Source organism: Macaca fascicularis, chromosome 14 (assembly GCF_037993035.2).
Source record: "Macaca fascicularis isolate 582-1 chromosome 14, T2T-MFA8v1.1".
Classification (NCBI taxonomy): Eukaryota; Metazoa; Chordata; class Mammalia; order Primates; family Cercopithecidae; genus Macaca; species Macaca fascicularis.
The window spans coordinates 106,949,914-106,968,589 of NC_088388.1; the positions used below are offsets into that span (position 1 = coordinate 106,949,914).

General features: G+C 43.0%; 1 protein-coding gene across 1 annotated transcript in view; it reads left to right on the forward strand.

The window, feature by feature from the left end:
* RAB39A (RAB39A, member RAS oncogene family) overlaps positions 1–18,676 on the forward strand; it is a 41,049-nt gene that overhangs the window by 15,648 nt on the left and 6,725 nt on the right. The gene's annotated exons all lie outside the window — the stretch shown is intronic.

Sequence of the window (18,676 nt, forward strand, 5' to 3'; positions counted from 1 at the left end):
CTTGTCATGGTTGAAACAAGTTTTAATGGCATGATGTATGGGTGTGTGTGGGGGGTGGGGTGTGTGTGTGTGTGTATGTCTCCAGAGGGCAAGCTAGAATTTTGTATGATTTCTGTCCTGAGAAGTATTTTGGTTTGCATACAACTCAACTTCCCATCCACCCAAGTTAATTATTATGTTCACCCAAACCATTATTTTATTGCTATATTCTGAAAACAAAAGGAGAAATAGCTTTACACAATAGTAGCAATACAGATAACTGTCAGCAAACACCCGTGGCATCAGTAACAAATAACCCTCCCCTCTGTGCAATACTCAGTGACTACACTGCTACACTTAGTAACAGCAATGAACTTTAACACTGAAGTGGAGAAACTTCTGTGAAATGGCTAGCCTTGTTAGATAAGAAGTGCTGGGTATTGGGCAAAGCTGGGCACATACTGAATGTGATGTCCTAAAGCTTCATAAGTACTATGAAATAACTTTCCAAACCTTAAATGCTGTCCCATTTTTTTTTTCCTGGAGAAGATGAAATTAATCAAGACAAGGATTTACTTGTGGAAATCCATGCATTTATTTACCTTAAATATATGCCAGGCACTAAAGATAAAATAAATAAGTTATAATCTCACATCAAGGTCCATACAGTCTCTGTACTGGGTAGAATCCAGGCTACACTGTTATAATAGACTGCCAAGATATGGCAACTTAAATAAGGTAGAGCTTTATTTCTCTCTTATAATAGTAGTCCAGAGGCTGAGTGTGGTGGCTCATGCCTGTAATCCCAGCCCTTTGGGAGGCTGAGGCGGATAGATTACTTGAGGTCAGGAGTTTGAGACCAGCCTGGCCAACATAGTGAAACCCTATCTCTACTAAAAATACAAAAATTAGCTGGACATGGTGGCAGTTGCCTGTAGTCCCAGCTACTCAGGAGGCTGAGGCAGGAGAATTGCTTGAACTCAGGAGGCAGAGGTTGCAGTGAGCTGAGATCATGCTACTGCACTCCATCCTGGGTAACAGAGACTCCATCTCAAAAAAAAAAAAAAAAAAGTAGTAGTCCAGAATGAGCGGTCCTGGATAATCAGGGGGCTCTGCCTCAACATCAGTTTCTAGGGTTCTCTGGTCATTTTCATTTCTTAGCAAGCAGGAAGGAAAAAGAGGAAGTGTGGGCAATTGACTTCTTCATGTAGATGAATGTCAGACTGCATACAATCCTTCTTATATCCCGTTGATCCAAATTTAGTGTCATGGCCACCACAATTAGCTGCAAGAGAAGCTGGGGAATATAGTCTCTCGATGGGTTGCTATGTGTCAGCTAAAACTCCTGGAGTTCTGTTAATAGATACTGGAGACTAGTCAGACGTTTTTCTCACAGACTTATAGCAAAGAAAGAAAATAATCTCAGCTCAAGGCAACCTCTACCTCCCAGATTCTCCTGCCTCAGCCTCCCAAGTAGCTGGGATTACAGGCGCATGCCACCACGCCTGGCTAACTTTTGTATTTTTAGTAGAAACAGGGTTTCACTGTGTTAGCCAGGCTGGTCTCAAACTCCTGACCTCATGATCTGCCCGCCTCAGCCTCCTAAAGTGCTGGGATTACAGGCATGAGCCACTGCACCAGCCCAGAAAGAAAATAATCAAACAATTGCAGAAAGAGCTGGTGAGTACTTAATTAAGTTTCAGTGACAGAACAGGAGGAGGAATTGTCATCTGTGCCTAGGGTGATGACCAGTTTCAGGGGATGTATCCCAAAGGAGGTGATGCTTGATTCTGGGACATGCTGGATTTATCAGTAGTAAGAGGACAGTAGGAAACAATAACAATAGAAAAAGAAGCCAGCCAGGCCAGGCATGGTGGCTCACACCTGTAATCCCAGCACTTTGGGAGGCTGAGGCAGGTGGATCACAAGGTAAGGAGTTCAAGACCAGTCTGGCCAAGATGGTGAAACGACGTCTCTACCAAAAATACAAAAATTAGCCAGGCGTGGTGGCAGGCGCCTGTAATCCCAGCTACTTGGGAGGCTGAGGCAGGAGAATTGCTTGAACCCGGGGGGCGGAGGTTGCAGTGAGCCGAGATTGTCCCACTACAATCCAGCCTGGGTGACAGAGTCAGACTCCATCTCAAAAAAAAAAAACAACAACAACAAAAAAGAAGCCAGCCAGCCATGGTGGCTCATGCCTGTAATCCCAGCACTCTGGGAGACTGAGGTCAGCAGATCGCCTGAGCTCATGAGTTTAAGACCGCCTGGCAACACAGCAAAACCCCATCTCTACAAAAAAAAAAAAAAAGGGGGGGTTTCTTGTGAAGATAGCAGATGGAACATCTGTGTCTATTTTAGCTTTTTTTTTTTTTCCCTGAAACCTTACTAAAATGACAATAGTATTTTTTCCAACCATAAATCCTTGAACAAGGAAAACAGGTAGCAGCCAAGAGCCACAAAATTTTGGAAGCAGGAAAGCAAATGGGGAATGGTAAATGAATTCGCAGATTCAAGAAAACTGATTTCTGAGCTAATGGTAAAAAAAAAAAATCTAAAACCCAACCCAATGTATACTCTTGAATCCCTCCCTCCAAAGACTTGGGAAATGGTGGCACCAGATACTTCTGGAAGTGGCAGTACTAAAATAAGGATCATTGAGTGTCAGTCTATTTAAGAAGGATGGGATTCTGCCATTTCTTCCCCCATTCCATATATCAAACAATTTTCTCTCCCCCGCCAACCACATTGGCAAAAAAACTGGAAACTTATTCTTTGAAAAGAATCAAAAATAGGGTCTTTGGCTGGAAGCACCAGGCATTTTGAGGTTGGGGTTCCTTATTGAAAGTAAGGGCTTTAAGTGAATATTGTCATGTTGGATGCTAAAACTGTCTAGCCCCCTTTCCCCACTCAGCTCCTCAAAGTGCTGGCAGTCAAGCCTTCACCCTTCAAGCAAAACCCTGGTAAAATTATTTCTGGGGATTCTGACCAAGCCAAGAGGAAAGAATTAAAGATACCAACATTTGAGTTTGCTGAATTAAATGGTCCAGCATGATCATCTTACAGTGAAGCATTTAGTCTTCATGAAAGATGACAAGAAATATTAGGAAATTTGTAATGTGAAACCTAGGGACCAAAACAAACAAACAAACAGGAAACAGCAACTGGAGAAACAGAAACTTAATAAGGGAAAACGAGAATGTTAAAATACAAAAACAAAACCTGTCCTTAATTTTCTCTAAGAGATAATAAGGAAAAAATTGCAACCATAAAGGAACAGGATACTATATATATGTGTGTGTGTGTGTGTGTGTGTGTGTGTGTGTGTGTGTGTGTGTGTGTATTTTTTTTTTTGAGTTGGAGTCTTGCTCTGTCATGCAGGCTGGAGTGCAGTGGCGCCATCTCAGCTCACTGCAAGCTCCTCCTCCCAGGCCCACGTCATTCTCCTGCTTCAGCCTCCCAAGTAGCTGGGATTACAGGCGCCCACCACCACGCCTGGCTAATTTTTTGTAATTTTTTTAGTGGAGACGGGGTTTCACCATGTTAGCCAAGAGGGTCTTGATCTCCTGACCTCGTGATCCACCCACCTTGGCCCGGCCTCCCAACGTGCTGGGATTACAGGCGTGAGCCACTGCACCCCACCAAGATGATTTTTTTTTAAAAAAACAATAGGCCGGGCGCGGTGGCTCAAGCCTGTAATCCCAGCACTTTGGGAGGCCGAGGCGGGCGGATCACAAGGTCAGGAGATCGAGACCACAGTGAAACCCCGTCTCTACTAAAAATACAAAAAAATTAGCCGGGCGCGGTGGCGGGCGCCTGTAGTCCCAGCTACTCAGGAGGCTGAGGCAGGAGAATGGCGGGAACCCGGGAGGCGGAGCTTGCAGTGAGCCGAGATCGCGCCACTGCACTCCAGCCTGGGCAACAGCGTGAGACTCCGTCTCAAAAAAAAAAAAAACAATAAAGGACTATAATCCAAAAAGTTCAATATGCAAATATTAGGCATTCTGGAAAGATAGAAGAGAAAAAACAGAGGAGAGAAAGAATTAGTAAAGCAATTCAAGAAAGTTTTCTAAAATGTAGGGACCTGAGTTTTCAGATTAGAATGGCCCAACACAATAGATGAAAGTAGAAACACTAAGGCAGTCATTAGGAAATTTCGGAGCACTGGAACCACAGAGAAGTTCCTACAAACCTCCAGAGAGAAAAAACAGGACACATTAAAAAAAAAGATCGATCCGGAATCAGATTGGCTTGAGACTTTCCAAAAACAACAGTGGAAACTGAAAGGCAGTGGAGAAATGACTTCAAATTTTTGAGAAAGAAATAGCATCAACTGGAAAAAAAAAAAAAAGAATAAAAATCTGAGCGAATTCTCTGTCTTGCCATGTTATCACTCAACTGTGAGAGCAGAATAAATCAATATGCAAGATTTCAAAATATTACCTCATGCAACTTTTTTTAAGGAAGCTACTTGAAGATGTGCTACACACACACATTCACACACACAAGTAAACCAGGGGTGAAGAGGACATGGGGTACAAGGAACAGCTCCACCTCTGAAGAAAGGCAAGGGAACTCCCCAGGAAGATGGTGAAGGGAGATCTTAGGATCACATATGTGCTGCAGATACCAAGGACAGCCATGCCAGATTGGAGCAGGGCAGAAGGTTGTAGGAGAGACCTCAGGAAGATGAAATTGATAGAAAAGCTAATGGAAATAAACTTCTTACAATAAGGCAACTGGCAGAGTTTGAGATTGAATTATTGAGAAGTACATGGACAATTTAGCAAAAAGCAGAAAACAAGAAAAAGACGATGTGGTAGGGACATTTAGTGTTCATTCATAGCTAATGCTTCTTTTTTTTCTGGACACATGGGAGGATTATATTTCCCTTCTCTATTGCACTTAGGCAGAGTCATGTGAGTAGTTCTGGCCAGGGAATTTGAGCAGAAGTTGCATGTGGTGGTTTTAAAGCACAGCCTTCACCCCGCACCGCCCCCCACACCCACCACCCCCAGCCTAAAGGGATTCTCAGTCTGTTGCCCATCCCCCAGGCCGGAGTGCAGTGGTGTGATCTCAGCTCACTGCAGCCTCAACCTTTCCGGGCTCAGGTGATTTTCCCACCTCAGCCTCCCAAGTAGGTGGGACTACAGGTAGCTGGGACTACATGTTGGCCAGGATGGTCTTGATCTCTTGACCTCATGATCCTCCTGCCTCAGCCTCCCAAAGTGCTGGGATTATAGGCATGAGCCACTGTGCCCAGCTAAAGTTTGTGTTTTTATGTTATCTGTACACTTACCATATATCCTCACTTTTCCCATTCCCCCAACTTGTCAATATTGTTACACCATAATTTTAGTAAGGTCATTTCTTAGCACTTAGGTTACTCTGACCATGTAGATACTTTTCATTGTTGAGCCCTGGAATACGCTATGACTTTCTTTTCCTTTCCTGCACAACTTTTCCTTCCAGTTAATTATCTTGCATATTAGTCAAGATGGGCCAGGTTATGCTACAGTAACAAACAACCCAATTCTCAATAGGAAGAACATTAAAGAATTTGGGGCCAGGCCGATGGCTCACGCCTGTAATCCTAGCACTTTGGGAGGCCGAGGCAGGCCAATTGCTTGAGCCCAGGAGTTTGAGACTAGCCTGGGCAACATGGTGAAACTCCATCTCTACAAAGAAATACAAAAATTAGCTGGGTGTGGTGGCACATGCCTGTAATCCCAGCTACTCAGGAGGCTGAGGCAGGAGAATTGCTTGAACCTGGGAGGTGGAGGTTGCAGTGAGCTGAGATCGTGTCACTATACTCCAGCCTGGTGACAGAGCGAGACTCCATCTAAAAAAAAAAAAAAATAGACAAAAGAATGAACAGAATGAGTGTAAATGACTTGAAAATAAAAGCTGAATAATTTCAGAAGTAAAATGAAATGAGAAAAGGATTCACATCAGTTACAAATTCCAGGATGTAGAAAGATACATGAAACCATATGAAAAAAAGCCATATAGAAAAAGTCATATGGAAACAAACAGCAGTCATAGAAATGGTGGGAGAATTACAACCCAAGAAAACATATCCTTTCGTTATGTTAGATCACGTAATCCACTGTGTTATATGGAATATAAAATAATCTTGAGAAGCTGGTCATTGTCTCATTATTGTTCTGCAAAAGGATACCAGAAAGCACTGGAATAAGTGCCGAAGTCTTTTATACACTTTCTGGTACCGTATCAAATAGAAAATAAGCATCCTTTCATTAACACCTTGAAGACAATTAGTGAAGCTAGAAACATTTCTCTTTAATTTCCAAATAAATTATTTCCATTTTCACACATAACTTGTTCTGCCTTCCAGAATCCACTGCAAAGTACAATTTGAATTACTACCCATTTAAATGCATTAGTTCTTTAGAAAATGTGGACGATTTCACCTATATGTGTATAGAGTGTGCAATTTTCAGCCCATTTCTCCCCTTTTGACTTTACAAATCTCTACTCTAAGTATTGAAAAGAAATAAACTTTTTTTATATTTATCTTTTATTCTCCCATTTCCTCAGCATTTGAATGCTGCCTGGGCACAAGCTAATGAGGTATGAATGTATTCAGTTGTTTATTTGTTCATTTACAAATACTGGTAGGACTCATGCATGCCCAGTTCAGTTTTAAACACTAGGGATACAACGTTTAAAAAAGAAAAAAAGACTAGGCGTGGTGGCTCATGCCTGTAATCCCAGCACTTTGGGAGGCCAAGGCGGGCAGATCACTTGAGCTCAGGAGTTCAAGACCAGCCTGGGCAACATGGCGAAACTTCATTTCTACAAAAAAATACAAAAATTAGCTAGGCAAGGTGGCAGGCGCCTATAATCCCAGCTCCTGGGATGCTGAAGTGGGAGGATCAGTTGAGCCTGGGAGGCAAAGGTTGCAGTGAGCCAAGATCGTACCACTGCACTCCAGACTGGGCCACAGAGCAAGACCCTGTCTCAAAAAAAAAAAAAAAAAGACAAAATCCTTGCTCTCATAGAGCTTATCTTCTAATCGGGTTATAACCAAATACACTGTAAAATTTATATAGGATGTCAGAATGTATTAATTGCTACAGAGGAAAACAGAGTGTAAATGCTGAACAGAGAGTCCTAGGGACAGTAAGAAAGCATCACTATCATAAAATGATTATCTGTCATGATAGAAAAATAAAAAGTATCCATAGGGGAATTGATTCATATATTCAAAGGGGAAATATGACCCATTACGTCTTGTCAGTATATATATGGCCTCTACAACCACAGACTTGATTTTTGATGGAAAGACCCTGGCATTACACAAAGAAAAAGAATCTTAAGATTGTTTGTATGAAGAAAGAATATTCTAAGTTACAAGTGCCAAGTTTCAGAATCTTAGACGAGAGCAGGGAAAGAGTCAATAATAATCAAAGGAGTAGGGAGGCTTGTGTTTTAGCCTCTTGAAAACAGTGCTGAGGGCCACAAGGCAAGTGAAGCAAATAAAATAAAGCATCAACACAACGACTGTTCCCAGAAGGGCAGTAGGAATGTAATGTCATGCTGAAAAACAGGCACCCACAAGGCTAATGCATTCACAGGCTACTTGATGCCAAGAGACTCTGGCATCAAAGTACTTTTGTCCTCTAAATGCCTATTTTACAATTGGCAAAGCCACAAGAAGGGCATTTCCAGGGTGGGAACATCTGGTTCATTTTACCTAAGTAAGTCAGCAAGTGCTTACTATTTTGTTGCTTTTTTAAGAGGCCTGTGCATATCCAACAAAGTTCATGATAATAACACATAAGATCTATATAATGTTGCCATTTTCACATTTTTTTTTTTTTTTTTTTTTTTTGAGATAGGGTCTCAATCTGTCACCCAGGCTGAAGTGCAGGGGCGCAGTCATAGTTCACTGCAAACTTGGACTCCTGAGTTCAAGCTATCCTCCCACCTCGGACTCCCAAAGCACTGGGATTATAGGTGTGAGCCACTGTGCCTGGCATCTACTAAAAGTAATCTTGAGCAGTCCAGGGCCTCTGGAGTTTTGTCCTTCATTTAACAACAGCATCTTATCTTCAGTGCCTTTTAGGAAACTAGACAACTGTTTACTCTGAGATATCATTTACATTTTTTAGAACCTCAGCAATCATGTCATTTGTGTAAAATTCCAAATTCCCCAATGTATAATTCACACTTGATTGCATTAATCATATATTAAGTAATTCTTTGTAAATGTTTGCAAACTCCAGTGCTGTCAAATAATCCCTTGTCTATTTATTATTTTAGGAAAAATAATTAAATAGAGGAAAATCAAGCAGTTAAAAATGTTTATATAAACAAAGCAACCACTTTGTCTCATTATGCTAAAGCAAATATGTGTAAGAATGAACCTTGTGGATGAATAAAGCAAGTATGGCATATACATACGATGGAACATTATTCCATTGAGTAGAAGGAAATTCTGTCATAGGCTACAACATGGATGGACCTTGAGGACACTGTGCTAAGTAAAATAAGCCAGTCAGGCTGGGCGTGGTGGCTCATGCCTATAATCCCAGCACTTTGGGAAGCCGAGGTGGGCAGATCACCTGAGGTCAAGAGTTTGAGACCAGCCTGGCCAACATGCGAAACTCCGTCTCTACAAAAAATACAGAAATTAGCTGGATACAGTGGCGCATGCCTGTAGTCCCAGCTGCTTGGGAGGCTGAGGCAGGAGGATCACTTGAACCCAGGAGGTGGAGGTTGCAGTAAACTGAGACCGCGCTATTGCATTCCAGCCTGAACAACAAGAGTGAAACTCCGTCTCAAAAATAAAAATAAAAAAGACCAGGTGCTGTGACTCACGCCTGTAATCTCAGCACTTTGGGAGGCTGAGGCGGGCAGATCATGAGGTCAAGAGATCAAGACCATCCTGGCCAATATGGTGAAACCCCATCTCTACTAAAACTACAAAAAAATTAGCTGGGCGTGGTGGTGCGTGCCTGTAGTCCCAGCTACTCAGGAGGCTGAGGCAGGAGAATCACTTGAACCTGGGAGGTGCATGTTGCAGTGAGCCGAGATCGCGCCATTGCACTCCAGCCTGGCGACAGAGCGAGACTCTGTCTCAAAAAAATAAATAAAAATAAAAAATAAAACAAGCCAGTCAGAGGACAAATTCTGTGTGATTCCACCTATACATGAGGTATCTAAAATAGTCAAAACTCACAAAAGCAGAAAGTGGAATGATGGTTCTTGGAGGCTGTGGGCTAGGGAAATGGAGAGTTGCTGTTCTTAGGGATAGGATTTTAGTCATGCAAGATGAGAAATTTCTAAAGATCTACCGTACACCGTGGCACATATAATTAACAATGCTGTACACTTCACTGTACACTTACAAATTGTTAAGAGGCTAGATCTCATGCTATGTGTCCTTCACTAGAGTTTTTTTTAAAAACTGAACTTCAGTCTTATAAAACTATGTTGAAAGATATAAGAGATTTGTGAGCTTGTTTTGTACCATTTTTTTCTTACAAAGTCGATGTTGACTCTATCGGTCAGGTCCTTGGTTGCCTGCAACAAAACCAGCTTGAGAACCTTATTCAGAAAAGGGAGTTAGTAGAAGCATGTTTGAGGTGCAGAGACTTGATGGGAAGGTGGAGAACCAGGCTTGGAATGAATCAGAAGATCCCGGGAGTCCGGGCAGTAAGAACTGCAGGAAGCCAGTGTGGTCCCCATGATGCTGTTGCCCCCTTTCTGCCTGCTCACCCCCTGCCATAAGAAGCTCCAAATGGCCAGTCGGCAGCTTCAGCTGTTAATTCAGTAGAAGCATCATGGGGTTTTCTAGTGAAAGCATTTCTCCCTTGAATACTAAAACCTTTATATCAGCAAAGTTCAGAGTCACAGGGATTAGATACAACAAAAAATTTTAGTGACTCATTAAGTGGAATTGTGAGAGGCACCATCACCCTATTTTCACCCTTTGCTTCCCATACCACAGCTTCTGTTTATGGGGAAAAAATACCACCTACTATCTTGCTCACTAATTTAGAACATAGACATCCTGAATGATTATGCTAAAATCTTACAAGGTGTCATCTCCTGGAAATGGGCATACCTACCTGTTAATAACCCATTTCACAGTTTTATAGGGCCAGACGCCTCTAGGTGATAGTGGTGTGATATGATCAATGAATCCCATGGCGTCATTCCATTTCCCTATCTCCACCACTGTTAAGTGAATTACTTGATCTGTGGCAATGTGTAGGATAGCATGACTATGTATAAGACATTCTGTATGTTCATGGATGGTGGTACTAGCATGGCCTAAATCCAGATTAAATATATTACAATGAGGACATATCTGTGTCCCCTCCATGATGGTCCCCCAGAGTATGGTACCATATTCAGGATGTCGGTAGCTGCTGGAAAACTGGGTGGTAAGCAATAAGCAATAACAGTTCAGGCCAACCTAGGTAAGATTAAGTCTACTGAGCCCAGGTACAGCCTCCATCTCCCTACCATGAGTTCAAAGTAGGATAAAAATACTGATTGATAATTGTAGGACAGAACATTTTGTTCCATTGGTTATGAAAATTTTTTCATGGAGGGGACTTTTGGTGGCCATTCACATAAGATACAAGTATGCGCATACTCTAGACTCATCAACAGACCTCTTCCTCAAACCTCCTAATTACCAGCCCCCTGATCTTGTTTTTTACCCAACATGCCAAACCCTTCATGTCTGCTCATGAATTGGTGTGGATCTTTACCTACATCTCTCCATCTCTTCCTCTGGAAAAAGCAGACAGTGAGATGTAGCACTAGAGGTTCCACAAATGGAACTTTTTCACTGACCTTCAAGTTCTCCATTGAGTGGGGCTTACTGATGCTAGCATATTGTTTAGAGCCATTTGTAAGGCAGACTTGAATTTTTTTTCCTCTATTATTATAGGGAAATCCAGACAAGGCCATGAGTTGAGAGTGTGCTGTAAGAATAGATGTGCTGAGTCTGTGGACTTTGTTATTCCAGGTCCATTCAGGTCCCACTCGATATTCCTTCCTATATATGCGACCTCTCTTTGGTGATAAAGCTCCAGCCTGGTGAATCAGAACACCCAGCTCATGATGGACATTCAGATTGCACAGTCACTTGGTGTTCCACCGTCAGGCATTTAGTCTCTATCAAAGCCAAGTTATAAGCCAAGAATTATTTTTCAAAAGTATAATAGTATATGACAAAGAAAGCATGCCTTTTTTTTTTTTTTTTTTTTTTTTTTGAGATGGAGTCTCGTTCTGTTGCCCAGGCTGGAGTACAATGGCGCGATCTAGGCTCACTGCAAGCTCCGCCTCCTGGGTTCATGCCATTCTCCTGCCTCAGCCTCCCGAGTAGCTGGGACTACAGGTGCCTGCCACCACACCCGGCTAATTTTTTTATATTTTTAGTAGAGACGGCGTTTCACCATGTTAGCCAGGATGGTCTCTATCTCCTGACCTTATGATCCACCATGCCTGGCTAATTTTTTTGTATTTTCAGTAGAGACGGGGTTTCACCATGTTAGCCAGGATGGTCTTGATCTCCTGACCTCATGATCCACCTGCCTCAGCCTCCCAAAGTGCTAGGATTATAGGCGTGAGCCACCGTGCCTGGCCGAAAGCATGCCACTTCTGTAATTGTCCAGTGGAGGCTTCCTGGGCCTGATGGAGCATTCCAGGCTACTAGAGGTACTTTAGGCAGGTACCATTAGATCTGATGGGCCATGGGCCAAATGGCAATGTTGCTTGCATTGTAGCTTGGACCAGCCGAAGGGACTTCTCTTGCTTTCAGCTCTATCAAAGCTAGCAGGCTTTGGGGTTTCCCACTTAATGGATCAGAGAAGCACATTATACTGATAATGTTTCCTCTGAAATTAAAAAAGGTTTACTTGCTGGACAAGGTGGCTCACACCTGTAATCCTAGCACTTTGGGAGGCCAACGCAGGCGGATCACCAGAGGTTGGGAGGTCGAGACCAGCCTGACCAACATGGAGAAACCCCATCTCTACTAAAAATACAAAATTAGCCAGGTGTGGTGGTACATACCTATAATCCCTGCTACTCGGGAGGCTGAGGCAGGAGAATCGCTTGAGCCTGGGAGGCAGAGGTTGTGGGGTGCCAAGATCACACCATTGCACTCCAGCCTGGGCAACAAGAGTGAAACTCCATCTCAGAAAAAAACAATAAAAAAATTTAAAAATAAAAATGGTTCACCAAGTATTAGGCTTTTTTTTTTCTCAGTAGGGGGTATAAGATACGGTAACTTTTCTTCTTTGGAGAGGTTTCATCAACATACCCCTGATTAAAGGGCTCCCTTCCCCCAAGAAGCTTCACAGAGATTGCTGGCTACTGTATTTTCATTGGATATATCTTTAGGATACACGTATTTCTGAATATATAATTTATCCACCCCCTGGAACACTGATAATGCTCACAGCAACTCAAGTGACCTCAGTGTGAGAACATAAGACCACACTAGTAATAGACATAATGTTGGGCACCTTTCTTTTTTTGCACTGCTAGTATCTCTTGCCCTCAAACTTCCTCACTCTCTCTGATATTTCTCCTGTTTTCACAACAGCTATGTATGTGGCTTAGACCCAATCAACCATTCATTCATTCACTAAGGTGCACTGGGTGCCCACTATGTGCTAGGTACTTGAAAACCATTGATATTCAACAGTGAGCAGTATTGACATGGCACCTGCATGCCTCTGATAATCAGCAAGCCAGTAGCATGGATCCAGAAAGAGGAAAGGAGGGAAAAGGATGCTATACAAGAGTACTGACCTTGAACACACAATGATCCTGCCCACAGCCTAAGAAACAGACTCTAGCCAAACATAGCAGCCATTTGTCCTTCTATGGAGTGATTAGGAAGAGGGTTAAAGTGTGCCTCCAGTTCTCATTTATGGGGAGAGGAAGATTGAATGGAACTTCCATTTCTTCCTATAGCAGAAGCATAAATGTGAGGAAAAAGGAAGAGTTTCTCCTGATATTAGCAGTATTCCTTGCCACTGTTGAGTGCCCACTTGGGATTGGTTATAATTAATTCATAGTGACACCAGCCTGCCTGGTTGAGTGATTTTCCCCAGAAACATTCAGCTGCAGGCTGGACTGATCCCGAGATAGAGGTTTCCCAGATGAATATGACAGAGGGATAGGGGCTTGGAAATTGAGATATTTCCAAGAGAACAATTATAATGATGTCTCATTGAACTCAAGATATGGAAGAAGGCAAAGATAGGAGAGTATTAGTGGGTAGAAAGTGACAGAGTTGGTCAGTGGATTACAAATCTTGATGAAACCAAAGAATCACCACAGTCAAAAAGAATAGACAGGCTGGCAGGCTCTGAGGTCTTGATATTTTTAGTGGACTGTGTAAATTTCCAATTTTGGAAGTAATTAATATTTCTGATGAAAAAGAAATAGATAAGAAAGGAAGAATAGAGAGAAAGGTTTATTAGAGATGAGGAAGTCCAGGAATTTGAGAAGTGACACCAGGCAGCTCATCCAAATGGATGTTGAAATCAGTAAGCAGAATGACAGGAATTGAAACAGAAAGAAAAACAAAGTGCTAAAATCTTTAGTACATGGAGAATGACCAAGCAGTTGGCAGATGACAGCAGATGATAGAGCCAGATGGCATAAGCCTCAAAGGAGCAGGGATTTTTTTTACAACAGGGGTTGGAAAAGAATAATTATCAGGAAGTTGCACTGGGGAAACAGGAGCCGTCTCCTCCTGATCCTAGAGAATGGGCAATGTGAGTGTGCTGCAGGGGAAGCAGTGTTCTCAGGGACCAGCAGTTTTCACTTAAGGCAAGCAGAGGAGACTGCTCCTCTGGCAATGGGATAAGATTTGCTGATAGTGTAGCCTTCAAAGTATGAAAGAACCAGCAGCTTTCTTTTATAATTAAAACCAGATCTTCCACTTGAGAGGGACAAGGGACTGCTAGGAGCTTATAACCCCAATCCCTCTCCTCCAAAATTCACCTTCCCCATCATCACATCACCCTCACACTGTATTTAGGGGTTTTGTGTCTGCTTTATCATTCTTGCCAGAGAATAGTCTCACCTCTTCATTCCCTCATAACGCGAGACCAGATTAGAATCCATGCCATTTATTTCTCTCTTCCTTCCTTGCTTCTGTTCTTTTCTTCCCTCCATTCCCCAACCCCACAATTTTTTGCCTTCCCTTAAATCATCCATTAATTCAGGGAGACTTTTTTTTTTCTTTTTCTTTCTTTTTTTTTTTTTTGAGACAGAGTCTCTGTTGCCCAGGCTGGAGTGCAGTGGTGTGATCTCAGCTCACTGCAACTTCCACCTCCTGGGTTCATGCAATTGTCCTGCCTCAGCCTCCCGAGTAGCTGGGACTACAAGCACGCGCCACCACACCTGGCTAATTTTTGTATTTTTGGTAGCACACCACCACGCCTGGCTAATTTTTGTATTTTTGGTAGCACGCCACCATGCTGGCTAATTTTTGTATTTTTGGTAGCACGCCACCACGCCTGGCTAATTGTTGTATTTTTGGTAGCATGCCACCACACTGGCTAATTTTTGTATTTTTGGTAGTGACGGGGTTTCACTATGTTCGCCACGTTGGTCTCGAATTCCTGACCTCGGCCTCCCAAAGTGCTGGGATTACTCAAGTGAAAGCCACTGCACCAGGCCCATTCAGGGAGACTTTCAAATCCTAGAGGGAAATAGATATAAAGAATCATACTACAAGATATTGTTGCTTAAAAAGAATTGTTATTCATCATCGACTCTTGAGTTCCTTACAGGGAGGCCTCCCGACCTAGTGCTTTTAGTGTCTGTTCCCTACCTTCTCATAATTCCTTCAAGAACTTCTAGAGGCCAGGCGTGGTGGCTCAAGCCTGTAATCCCAGCACTTTGGGAGACCAAGACGGGTGGATCACAAGGTCAGGAGATCGAGACCATCCTGGCTAACACGGTGAAACCCCGTCTCTACTAAAAAATACAAAAACCTAGCCGGGCGAGGTGGCGGGCATCTGTAGTCCCAGCTACTCAGGAGGCTGAGGCAGGAGAATGGCGTGAACCCGGGAGGCGGAGCTTGCAGTGAGCTGAGATCCGGCCACTGCACTGCAGTCTGGGCGACAAAGCAAGACTCTGTCTCAACAAAAAAAAAAAAAAAAAGAACTTCTAGAGACCTAAGTGCCTCAACTTACGGGAGGAAGGTCAAGAGAAAGATAGCTGCTCCCTCCACACCTCTAAAAGACCTGCCTTTCAGTTCAAGTTTTCCATCTGAAGGCCTGCTTCTTCCCCCAGATGATTGATAGCAGCAGCGCGCAATTGTTTTAGGAAAAGCACTACCTGCAGAACAACTATATTCGAATCTGAAGCCCCACAGACCCACACACAGAAACTAGAAATCAGGTTACTGCGTAGAAATGACAGGTGTTACACTGAGTCCTTTTATTCCCAACTAATTATTAATAAGTTTTGTTTTATCATGTGTATTACATATACTTTGCTATAATTTTATTCTGTAGGATGATTTGCCGAGTGTATTCTAAATGTGTTTTCAAAATTAAATACAATCAGTTAATAGGGTTGCCTATTTTAAAAAGAAAATAAAGATAAGTTTTTGAAAAGATAGTACTTCCTGGCCGGGTGTGGTGGCTCATGCCTGTAATCCTAGCACTTTGGGAGGCTGAGGCTGGTGGATCACCTGAGGTCAGGAGTTCGAGACCAGTCTGGCCAACATGGTGAAAACTCATCTCTACTAAAAATACAAAAATTAGCTGGGCAAGGTGGCGGACACCTGTTATTCCAGCTACTCGGGAGGCTGAGGCAGGAGAATTGCTTGAACCTAGGAGGCAGAGGTTGCAGTGAGCCGAGATCATGCCATTGCATTCCAGCCTGGGCAACAGAACAAAAACTCTGTCTCAAAAAAAAAAAAAAAAAGAAAAGAAAAGAAAACATAGTATTTCCTACAGTGTAAAACATGCCTCTGTGTAACATATAAGCATTTCAGCATTGAGTTTTCAGCCACAAAAAGCATTTTTTAAATATTCTAGTAATGGTAAATTAAATGGATAGGAGGGAAAAAAGTTATGCAGACTTGGTGCTGAGTAAATTCAAGCTTTCAGTCTAAGAACATAGCCATAATTAGATTTCTCTTAAGACACTGCACATCTGCCTAAATTCACACATATAAAGATGAGTGACAAAACAATAACAAATTAGTTATGCCTCAAAGTTAAAATATAGCAACTGCATTATTCATAGCCTGCCAAAGATGGTGGGAGATTTTTTCTTATTGTCAAGTTCTTTTCTTTTTTTTATTTTTAGAGTCTAAGCATCGGGTTGGTGAAAAATTCAATTTCTCTATAATACTATAGTCCTTGACAAAAGTTTTTCAAAAATAGCCACTTGGGAATCTCTCTACTAAGAATTCTGAGGAGAAACAGGGAAGCAGGAGAAATAGAAAAAAAGAGGAGGTAAAATGGTTTGCACTCCCACAACAAAGCTATTTATGGCATCAGGTCACTGAACTGAGCTGTGATTTCAGCAATGAGGACAAGTAGGAAAGTATGACAGTACCAAATAACCCACTGGCCATTCACAAAGATCTTGGTGCCTCAGGCATGTAGTCAGATGAGTTTGCTAAAAGACCATTGACAAACTGGAAACAGTCGCATGGGATCTCTGGCTTATACAATATTTAGCACTTTCCCTCTCCAATTAGGTGAATTAATCCAATATTGGCCAAGCGCAGTGGCTCACACCTGTAATCCCAGCACTTTGGGAGGCTGAGGCAGGTGGATCACGAGGTCAAGAGATCGAGACCATCCTGGCCAACATGGTGAAACCCCTTCTCTACTGAAAATACAAACATTAGCTGGGGGTGGTGGCGTGCGCCTGTAGTCCCAGCTACTCGGGAGGCTGAGGCAGAAGAATCGCTTGAACCCGGGAGGTGGAGGTTGCAGTGAGCCGAGATCGCACCACGGCACTCCAGCCTGGGTGAAAAAGTGAGACTCCGTCTCAAAAAAAAAAAAAAAAAGAAAAAAGAAAACTCCAATATAACAAACATTTTATGACATCTGTCATTTGCCATGCAATATGATTGACATAACAGCAAATCCAGTCAGCATATCGAGAAAATTAACATATCATAATGGCAGTATGCCAGTGGTTCAGAGGAACCATAAGAAGAGTACCTAAGAGAGAGGTGAGTGGCAGGGAAGGCTGCTCAGATGGTATGATTATTGAGCTGACTACTGAAGCAGAAATAGGAGTTTCTTAGACAGAAAAGGGGGTAGAAGACATTCCAGATAGATAAAACAACATGTGGAGGGGCAAAAAACATAAAACAGTATAGCCTTGCCACCTTGCCTCATGATTCAGCCAGGGAACAGATGGCACAATTGTAGGTTAACCGAGAAGAGTTTAATGAAGTGACTATTTCCAGAGATAGAGTCAGCATCGAGGACACTAATAAAGGATGGTGAAGCACTCAGAGATAGCAACAGTGGGAAGCCATTAGCCACCTGGTTGGAAGAGGAGAGGACAGAGAATGGTATTACCAGAACATGGTGACTGCTGTAGCCATGCGAAAGGGTCTACCCAACAGAAACCCTGACTAGAAGCAGAGGAATACCACCACCGCTAAACCACAGCCCAGCAGAAGCAAAGAGAGGGTTAAATACTCTGACTTCTCTTTCCTTCCATCTCCAGCCGACACCTCCCATTGGCTGAACCCCCCTGCAAGCCAGAGGGCAAGGGGCTTTGGGAAAGCTTTCTGTGGAGGACAGCTTCCTCAGGCATAGAGAAGGATGGAGACCAGATCTGGAGAGGCATACAGAGAATCACTAGCACACCTCGGATTCATATCCCAGGTCCATACAGTCTCCTGTTTCTTGAATAGGTGTAACACAAGACTGTACCTGTAACTAATACTGTGACAAGTCTGCTGTCTTAGTGAGTTTGGGCTGTTATAACAAATTACCACAGAATGGGGATTTAAGCAACAGAAATTTAGTTCTCACAATTTTGGAGGCTGGAAGTGGATGATCAGGGAGATTACGGTGCCAGCATGGTCAGGTTCCAGTGAGGGCCCTCTTCTGGGTTGCAGACAGCCATCTTGTATCCTCACATGGTAGAAAGAAAGAGGACTAGAGCGCTCTCTGGGGTATCCTTTTTTTTTTTTTTTTTTTTTTGAGACGGAGTCTCTCTCTGTCGCCCAGGCTGGAGTGCAGTGGCACGATCTCGGCTCACTGCAAGCTCCGCCTCCCGGGTTCACGCCATTCTCCTGCCTCAGCCTCCAGAGTAGCTGGGACTACAGGCGCCCGCCACATCGCCCGGCTAATTTTTTTTGTGTGTGTGTATTTTTAGTAGCGACGGGGTTTCACGTATTAGTCAGGATGGTCTCGATCTCCTGACCTCATGATCCGCCCACCTCGGCCTCCCAAAGTGCTGGGATTACAGGCGTGAGCCACCGCATCCGGCCTTCTCTGGGGTATCTTTTTTTAAGGGCACTGAATCCCATTCATGAGGGTTCCACCCTCATGACCTAAATTACATCCCAAAGGCCTCACCTCCTAATCCTAATACAACCACATTAAGGTTAGCATTTCAACATAAGAATTTGGGAGGGACACAGACGTTCTATCCATACTACAGCCCTTGTTGCTTTTTCCTAAACTGATAGAAAGACGAG